The sequence below is a fragment of the Pinus tabuliformis genome, chromosome 7 (assembly GCF_031772625.1).
Source record: "Pinus tabuliformis cultivar Carrire ecotype Pingquan chromosome 7, CPIR1, whole genome shotgun sequence".
Taxonomy (NCBI): domain Eukaryota; kingdom Viridiplantae; phylum Streptophyta; class Pinopsida; order Pinales; family Pinaceae; genus Pinus; species Pinus tabuliformis.
In genome coordinates this window covers 1,386,245,172-1,386,255,339 of record NC_142293.1, presented here as the reverse complement: position 1 = coordinate 1,386,255,339, position 10,168 = coordinate 1,386,245,172, and positions in this window count along the sequence as shown.

Here is a 10,168-nt window from a genome sequence, read left to right as displayed (position 1 = left end):
ACCAAAGGATGACTAGATGATTATATGAAATCAAAGGTATGCGTGTTTGAAGTTATTCTTCCCTAGAACATGATTTAAAAATGAAAGAATCATGAAGGAAGAATTAGTTATGAATGTGCTTGACATACTTTGGAATGGATGGAGATGAAGACTCACAAAGATTACATGGCGTAAATGTAACAATGTTGATTAACATGAAGTATAGTCTTCGAAAAAAAGAAAGGGAGTTAACAATGACAACTCCAAGGAAGATATTGCAGCTTGGTAATCAAGCTCGATCCATGGGCACTCTGATCACTGTATGGATAAAGATTCATATGGAGATGGATCATGCAAAAGGATGTTGATCTCGAAGGACTCAAGTAAGCTGATACTTTGATGAGAAGGGCTTTCATGACAAGGTAAGTCTAATATTTAATATTTTGATATTGATTATCTGGTGAAACATATTGTTTTGATACTTGTTAGGATATTGTAGAAATGCATGATGACATTTGAGGCAAGTTCAACTGTGGATGCTGAACTCAATTCAATGAACATATGAATTGAGTAATGGTCCTGACAATCCTTGGAGGATTATGTAGTCAAGGTGTTCACATCATCGCCTTGGGATTAAGAGGTAGCAATGAAAATGTTGGAAATACTGAGAGGGAGGGGGTGAATCAGTGTTCCTTTTCAATTGTTATTTTTACCAGTTAAATCATTTATATTTAGAACACAAAATGAGCAACAGGAATAAATGCTTTTATTAATATAATCTTTACAATAAATCAAATACAATATATATAAGGCTCCAATCTGTTGCCAAGCACCAACTTGTACTTTTTGTGAGGCTCCAACCTCCAAGGCACCAACCTTGTCTTGTCAAAGCACCAATCTTGGATTTAGGAGCACCAACTCCAAGAACACCAATCCTTCCAATTATGAGGCACCAACCCCAAGGGCTTTGACTCTATCTTGTCAAGATATGTTTGGTGGTAATTCTCTGCTCCAAAATCTTCTTCACTGAGTCCTGTCATTCTACAGCTTTACTGTAGTTTCCATGCTACATCATTAATGACACCCTGTCTTCATATGAAGGAGTCTTCCCAACTCTTCATATTGCCCACACAGAGTCTACAAAGTTACCTCATGATGATTTTAAATAGGCATCATGATCTCCAATAATGTCTCCACGATCTGCTGATGCTTTTCAACAAGATATCTTTGATAAGTTGCGCTAAGCCCTCAATATCTGCACAAAGACAATTCTCTATTTTCAACCCTCTGTTCTTTACTGTTGTGGTAACTGTTTCAGGCGTGACTGCTTGTGGATTGCTTCTCACTGTTCTTGCTATCACGATATCTTACTTCCCAGAAACAAATTCACCTATGCTTCAATGCTGGTGCTGGCTACTGCTCCCTTCAAATGATGTCAGATGAAACTTTATTTTTCCCTTCACAGAATTGTTATTCAAGTTGCATTATGTACTTGATTAATTCATCATTGGTCTGAGCCTTTCAAAGGTTAATCCGATCAACAGAGTTGCTGGACCTTCGGCTTCCTTTTGTCTTGCTGAACCTTTGGCTTCCTTTTGTCCTGCTGGACCTTCAACTTTTTTTTTGTCCTATTGGACCTTCGACTTCCTTCTGTCCTGATGGACCTACGACTTTTTTTGTTTCTTCCAGTTCACTCGTTGTGAACTTTCCTTGTTCTCTGTTATAGATGCTTGATACGCCTGACCTTTGGCTTCCTTTTTCGCTTGCTTGATCTTCGGCTTCCTCTGCACTCACTCGACCTTTTAGCTTCTCGACCTTCGGCTTCCTCTGTCTCTTCGAGTTCACCAATACTCAAAAGACACGTTCATTTGGAAGAGAGGTCCAATTACAATAAATGTTGCATATTAAAATTATATCATAGAGGCCCCCCCTTTTTTTAATATTCATACAATAGACTCATTATTTATGGAGGATTTCATACGAGAGACCGTACCCAATGAGGTCCCACATCCACGTCATCAATCGCAATCGCAACTTACGGAGGTCCCGCAATCGTGACTCTTAACATCACTGATGTAACATGGCCGATATTCATATTGCTGATGAAATGGACGTGATATAATATTAAATAGTCGTTAATAGATCCGTTGGGTCCATGGCTCCATCACAATCGGTAGTCTGTGGGGTCCATAAGTCTTATCGCAATCACAGTTTACCATCGTTACATTTCTTCAAGACTTGCGATATGCGACGGATGCGATATTTCTTTAGGACGTATTATAATGGTGCAGCGGGTCTGCATACATATCGCAATCGACGGATTTAACATGTCATCCCTTTTGAACTTTGCGATTCAATGGATGCGATATTACATTAAGTTATGTCATAGTGGTGCAGTCGGGTCCACAATAATATCGAAATCGCAGTTTTTAACGTGACATGGCTTTAAGCACTTGCGTTATGGCAGATGCGATATTTTGATAAGGTGTATTATAATGGAACCATCGGGTCTGCAACTCATATCGCAATCGGGGATTTAAGTGTAACAATAAGGCTTCAAGACTCATGATGCAGTGGATGCGATATTTCAATAAACAGTTGTTAATAAATCCGTCAGGTCCACAACCTTATCACAATCGACAGTTTTCGGGAGTTCGACTGGTACATGGATTAAAAACGGCCTTAACCCCCACAGTTGACCGTGATCTAAGGGTTGACTATGAGATCGACGGCTAGGATTGAGTGTGGGACTTTAGCCACGATCAAGGAAGTCCGTACTTTCCTACCCCCGCTCTTCTGATAGTTGTTGCTCCTGTTGGCTCTTTCCTCGCTGCGTGTTCCTCTTTGCTCCTTCTGATGAATTCTTCCTATCGATTCTTCTTGGGCATATATTACATGCGATACTCCAATATGGCTCCTCCAATGTTTTCTTCTTTACTCCTCTGATATCGCTGTTGCTCTTTGTTCTTCCAATAGAACTTACCCCTGGGCATATGCGATAACCTGCTTCTGTTGCTTCGTAACCTCTTCCTCTCACTTTTTGGCTTCACGATGGCTTCTCCTCTTTACTCTTTCTCTTTCTCTTCTGATGGCTTTTGATATCTTTCCTCCTTGGTTCCACTGTTTCTATTATGTCTGTATTCAATCCTTGGATCCTCCATGAGCAGTATCATGATTAATGAGCATCAATGGGCAATCTCACGTGTCACAAGAATTTTCCATCGCAAACACTGCTTTATTGAAATCAATGACAACCTAGATTAACAATCTCCCCCTTTGTCATTGATGGCAATATTCTTCTTCTCTCCCCCTTTGACATTAATGGCAAAGGAGTGCATAAAGACTCCTCCTGTTGAACTGCTTCCCCTGTCAAACTACTTCTATTCTTTATGAATAGTATATTTTTATGGGTATGTTACTCCCCTTGTCATGGTGCTCTTCTTTTTACTCAAGATAGAAGGATTGCTACCTCATCATCAACTGGCACATTATCCCCTCTTCATGTCTCAGAACTACTTTATCATGGCTTAAACAATGCTTAAAGATGCCCCACTTCAATGCCTTCAAACAAATTGCAAATATACACACACCAAATGTTCAAGTCCAAGTTTTTATGCTTCAATCCATATTCTGTTGTCTCCACAATCAGAATTAAGAGGCCTTCATAGTCCGAATCGAGAGAAAATGCCACTGAAATTGCTATCTTTCTTCAGATCCAAGTTTCTTTGTATCTTTGTGCTTCTCCTTAAGTTACTGAGCTATATTCTACTACAAAACATTCTCCTTTCTATGGTCTTTTGATGAACCATCTTTTCCTTGTGTTCTTGTAAAATTCTCTACAAGTTATCTCCACTAGCAGATTTTAATATCCAATCTGTGACTGTCTTTTAAATTCTTTTTGCTGATTGGTATCTTATTGCAATGCTTCAGTTTTGTTAGATGCTATCAGCTGCTCTTGCTTCATGCTCCATTCCCAGATGTATCTGTTTGTTTGAAGGTTGCCTATATTTGTGTCCATAATTTACCTGTTCTCACATTAAATCCCTAAGTCGAGACATAAACTTCTGTAATAACAACAACATAGTTATTTGCCCTATTTCTCTAGTATTAGATGACCTTCTCTGCTGCTCCAATTTCTACTTAGTGATCAAGTGGAAAACATCTTCAACAACAGTCCAAAGAATAGTTAAGAGATCATGTTCTTCAATGGAGTGCTCCTGAGAAATGATCTTTATCAAAGAATTATTGTTAATATAGCTCAACAAGGATTTCATAAGGACCCTTTCACGAATAGCTTCTGCAATAATGATCAAGAATCACAGGCTCCCCCTAACTGTATGCATCATCTCTTTTGGCAGAGTCTTCCCATCAAATGCTCAGATTGTCGAAGATCAGGTCAACAACATGTGTTGTTGGCTTGAGAGTTCAAGGGACTTTCGGATTGCATTTGCTTCCTTCTCCATACTTGTGTAATTTTATTCTTTTGCATGGTTCTAGTTTGTGTAAGAGCCCAAGTTAAGTTACAATCACGTGCCATATGACCAATGTTATGACACTTGAAGCATTCTATATTGTTCATGAATAAGATTCATGATTTCTTCCTGCAAAATTGTTCCTCGGAGATTGTTGGGGACCATAATATCTATCTTTATGATATGCTCTACAATCTTTTTCCATGTGTCCAAAGTTTGTACAAGAATAACAATAACCAAGAATTAAACTTTGGTACGTGGGAGATGGATATTTCCTTGATGTACCTCTGAAGCCTTTCTGCCTTGAGATCCTTTGATGATAATTATTGCTTCTTGCATCCTTGACAACATTTGCATTTCTTCTTGGAACATGACTTCCTTTATTATCGCCTTGACTCTTATCTTTACCTTTGCTGACTGGGAGCATCAACATTTCTTTCTGACTTCCTCATATCCTTGTTGTTTGAAGCATTATCATTCTTGCTTGAGGATTCCCCTGCATACCCGAGACTTGATTTATCAAATGGACATCTTTGATGGCTGAGCAGGTCATCCAAGGCTTGAGATCTCTTCAAGGTTTTGTCCATTCCTTCAACCTTTTTCTCGAGGGAGAAAATCTCTTCTTCCAATCTTTCACAATCATTATTCTTCTCAGCAAGTTGTTTCTCAATCTCTTCCTTAATACGTATTGCTTCATTTGCTTCTAATTTAAGGGAGATGATATTTGACTTCATTTTGAATATTTCTTCATTTTCCTTTGCTAGATTGCTCTCCATTTCTTCCTTGATCCTTGTAGCTTTACATGTTTCGGCCTTGAGAAGGTTGATGTTAGATTTTAATTTGAAGATTTCTCCATCCTTTGCTTTTAGTTGACATATCATGGTGTTTCTCTCCTTTTCTGCTTCATCAACTTGTCCTTCTATGATTGCTAATGCTTCCATTGTCTTCTCAGCTCCTTGTGCTAAATTTCTTGCTTCTTGTAGTTGAGATTTGAGAGAGGAGACCTCTACCTTGTACTGACCAATCTCTTCTTCAAGTTTGTTCAAGCTCTTGTGCCTTTGTTCAAGCTGACTTGACAAGGTATCTTCCCGTTTCTTTGCTTTATCCAATTGATTTGTCATGGATATAACTTCTTAATGATGCTTTCTTTTGCTTTGATGAAATTCCTTCTTAAGCTTGGCAAGCTCTTCATCCCTTTCTTGTACTTGAAGCTTGACAAGGTCAACTTTCTTCCTTGTTTGGTCTTGGTCACCAGCTAGTGCTTTCTTATTAAGTTCCTCGTTTTCCTTTTTCAAATTGATAATCTCTTCCTTGGCAGCCATAAGTTTAGTGAGGAGATCTTCTACAAAATCTTTTTCATTCTCTTCATCCTCTAGGTCTTCTTTAGCCCTGATGTCATCATTCTCGTTGTCAGCTTCTATGATGGGTTCTGGATTTCTTTCTTGGTTTCCATCATCTTCTTGATTGGTGGTCATGGTCAATGCTCCTTTTGAGTGAAGGTCATGAAGTTTGTCCCATATACCCTTTGCTGACGAACATTTTCCTAAGTTGTTCTTTATAGAATCAAGTAGCCCATTCAAGATTGCCTTCATTGCTTTTGCATTGTACTCCTTGGATTCTCCATCCATCATGCTATCAACAATCATTGATTTCCAGATTTCAATGCCTTGAGTCTTTAAGAAATTCCTCATTCTTGCTTCCCATATATTAAAGTTTCCATTGAACCATGGAGCCTTCTCAAATTGATTGTCTTCTATTTCAGTGGTAGAGGGAGACACATCTTTAGGAGGATTGGAGACTTTCTTCCTTGGCTTCACCATTTGTGTTCTAAAGATCAACCTTCAAGATGTTAGGCTTTGAGTGAAGATACTGGCTCTGATACCAATTGTTGGAAATACTGAGAGGGCAGGTGAATTAGTATTCCTTTTCAATTGTTATTTTTACCAGTTAAATCATTTATATTTAGAACACTAAATGAACAACATGAATAAATGATTTTATTAATAAAATCTTTACAATAAATAAAATACAATATATATAAGGCTCCAATCTGTTGCCAAGCACCAACTTGGAATTTTTGTGAGGCTCCAACCTCTAGGGCACCAACCCTGTCTTGTCAAGACACCGAACTTGGATTTAGGAGCACCAACTCCAAGAACACCAATCCTTCCAATTTTGAGGCACCAACCCTAAGGGCTCCTAACCTATCTTGTAAAGATATGTTTGGTGGTAATTCTCTGCTCCAAAATCTTCTTCACTGAGTTATGTCATTCTACAACTTTACTGTAGTTTCCATGCTACATCATTAATGACACCCTGTCTTCATATGAAGGAGTCTTCCCAACTCTTCATATTGCCCACACAGAGTCTGCAAAGTTGCCTCATGATGATTTCAAATAGGCATCATGATCTCCAATAATGTCTCCACGATCTGGTGATGCTTTTCAACAAGATATGTTTGATAAGTTGAGCTAAGCCCTCAATATCTGCACAAAGGCAATTCTCTGTTTTCAACCCTCTGTTCTTTACTGTTGTGGTAACTATTTCAGGCGTGACTGCTTCTCACTGTTCTTGCTATCGTGATCTCTTACTTCCCAGAAACAAATTCACATACGCTTCAATGTTGGTGCTGGCTACTGCTCCCTTTAGACGATGTCAGATGAAACTTTATTTTTCCCTTCATAGAATTGTTCTTCAGGTTGCGTTATGTACTTGATTAATTCATCATTGGTCTGAGCCTTTCAAAGGTTAATCCGATCAAAAAAGTTGCTGGACCTTCGGCTTTTTTCTTTTTGTCTTGCTGGACCTTTGGATTCCTTCTGTCCTGCTGGACCTACGGCTTCACTCATTGTGAATTTTCCTTGTTTTCAGTTATAGATGCCTGATATTCTGACCTTTGGCTTCCTCTACGCTCACTCGACCTTTTGGCTTCTTGACCTTTGGCTTCCTCTGTCTCTTCGAGTTCACCAATACTCAAAAGACACATTCATTTGGAAGAGGCGCCGAATTACAATAAATGTTGCATATTAAAATTATATTAGAGAGGCCATTTTTTTTAATATTCATACAATAGACTCATTATTTACAGAGGATTTCATAGGAGATACTATACCCAATGAGGTCCCACATGAAAGTCATCAATCTCAATCACAACTTATGGAGGTCCCGCAATCGCAACTCTTAACATCACCGATGTAACATGGTTGATATTCATACTGCCGGTGAAATGGACGCGATATAATATTAAACAGTCGTCAATAGATCTGTTGGGTCCATAGCTCCATCGCAATCAGTGGTCTGTTGGGTCCACAAGTCTTATCACAATCGCAGTTTACCATCGTTAAATTTCTTCAAGACTTGCGATATGCAACGGATGCGATATTTCTTTAGGACGTATTATAATGGTGCAGCGGGTCCGCATACATATCACAATAGGAAGACTTAACATGTCATCCCTTTTTAACTTTACGATTCCACGGATGCAATATTACATTAAGTTATGTCATAGTGGTGCAGTCGGGTCCACAATAATATCACAATCGCAGTTTTTAACGTGACAAGGCTTTAAACACTTGCGGTATGTCGGATGTGATATTTCTATAAGGTTTATTATAATGGAACCATCCGGTTTGCGACTCATATCACAATCGGGGATTTCAGTGTAACAACAAGGCTTCAAGACTCGTGATGCAGTGGATGCGATATTTAAATAAACAGTTGTTAATAAATCCGTCGGGTCCACAACCTTATCGCAATCGATGGTTTGTGGGACTTCCACTGGCACATGGATTAAAAACGACCCCACAGTTGACCGTGATCTAAGGGTTGACTATGAGATCGACGGCTAGGGTTGTGTGTGGGACTTTAGCCACGATTAAGGAGGTCCATACTTTCCTACTCTCGCTCTTTCGATAGTTGTTGCTCCTGTTGGCTCTTTCCTCACTGCTTGTTCCTCTTTGCTCCTCCTGATGAATTCTTCCTATCGGTTCTTCTTAGGCATGTATTACATGCGATACTCCAATATGGCTACTCCAATGTTTTCTTCTTTACTCCTCTGATATCGCTGTTGCTCTTTGTTCTTCCGATAGCACTTACCCTTGGGCATATGAGATAACCTGCTTCTGTTGCTCCATAACCTCTTCCTCTCACTTTTTGGATTCACGATGGCTTCTCCTCTTTACTCTTTCTCTTTCTCTTCTAATGGCTTCTGATACCTTTCCTCCTTGGTTCCACTATTTCTATTATGTTTGTATTCAATCCTTGGATCCTCCATGAGCAGTATCATGATCAATGAGTATCAATGGGAAACCTCACATGTCACAAGAATTTGCCATCACAAACACTGCTATGTTGACATCAATGACAACCTAGATTAATAGAAAAAAGATAACTTGATGTTCATCAACAAATATGACTTTCATGTTTAGAGGGAGCTATAACTAGCTTGAAGTTTGACAAGGCTCAACATAATGCCTTCTTTGATGAAGAGTAGAGGAAAGTGACGTGCAAAGTTGATGGTTCGAACCTTGTCACAGATTGAAGAAAGAAGATGGCTCCTTGATACCCAGGATGAAGGAAAGCTTGATATAATGAGATGCAAAGGAAAGAGGGAGCCATACAAGAACTAATAGATGATGCATGTATAAAGACAAGCTATAAATATTGTGGTGATGACTTCAAAAATTGAAAGGAAGTCAAGAATCTCCTCTATATTTGAGGAGTAAAAGAGTCTCCTTGAACCTATCGAATAGGAGCAAGAATATATTCCCTAATCAAGAGGGAATGGGGATCTACTCTTTGATTGAGAGGGAGTGATGAACATCACATTTGTATTATCTTCTTCATGTGTCATGCACTTAACTAGGACTAACAATCGTAAGTCTAAGTGAAGGCCTTGAAGAGAGAATGATGGAGGATTGGACAAGCATATGTAATTTCCTCAAGAATAGAAAAAACTAAGAAAGGAAATGGATCGACACTCTTTGAGGATGGGATAGGTATACAAGGCAAGAGTGGTAGAAGATGACCAATTTTCTTTGAGGATTGGGAATCCAAGATAATAATAGTCCTCAAATGACATACCTAGTGAACATCTAGATGGGGTATGTGTCTTGTAGAGGTAGTGTGATATCTCACGTAAAGCCTCCCAACATTATGCTCTTGTATAAGAAAGAACTTGTCAATTTAAGGCCTTACAATGTTGACAATGTTGATGCTTAAACATGGCTTACCCATCTGACTCTTCTTATGAGAACTCTTCAGTTTGAGAATAACGTTGTATCAGGTGTACAATTATGAATACTCCCTATTTAAGAGAGAATGTTGGAAAATGTAACTAAATTCGGTCTTCATAATTGTCAGTTTACTCAAATCATTATGTATATATTATGTTACAAGAAAAAAAAGAAAGAAAAATACTATTTGTAAGCGTGGGTTTCATGCTCCATTTTTTATGGTCTTCTAGGTCAAGCATGTTCTTCATGCTTCTAGGGTTTTTCATGTTAAAAAAATATTTTTCTTGATCCAAAAGAGTCTTTATCATTTGTATAAGACCCCTTTCGAGCAAGTTGTAACATGTAAAAGATATTGATTTTGAGTCTAGAAAGTCCTAGAAACGTCCAAGTACAAGTCGGCTCTAGCAGCTACAAGTCGACATAAAGGAGGGAGTTTGACCTCAAGGAAAGCCTATAAATAAGAGCAGATTCAACCTCATTAAG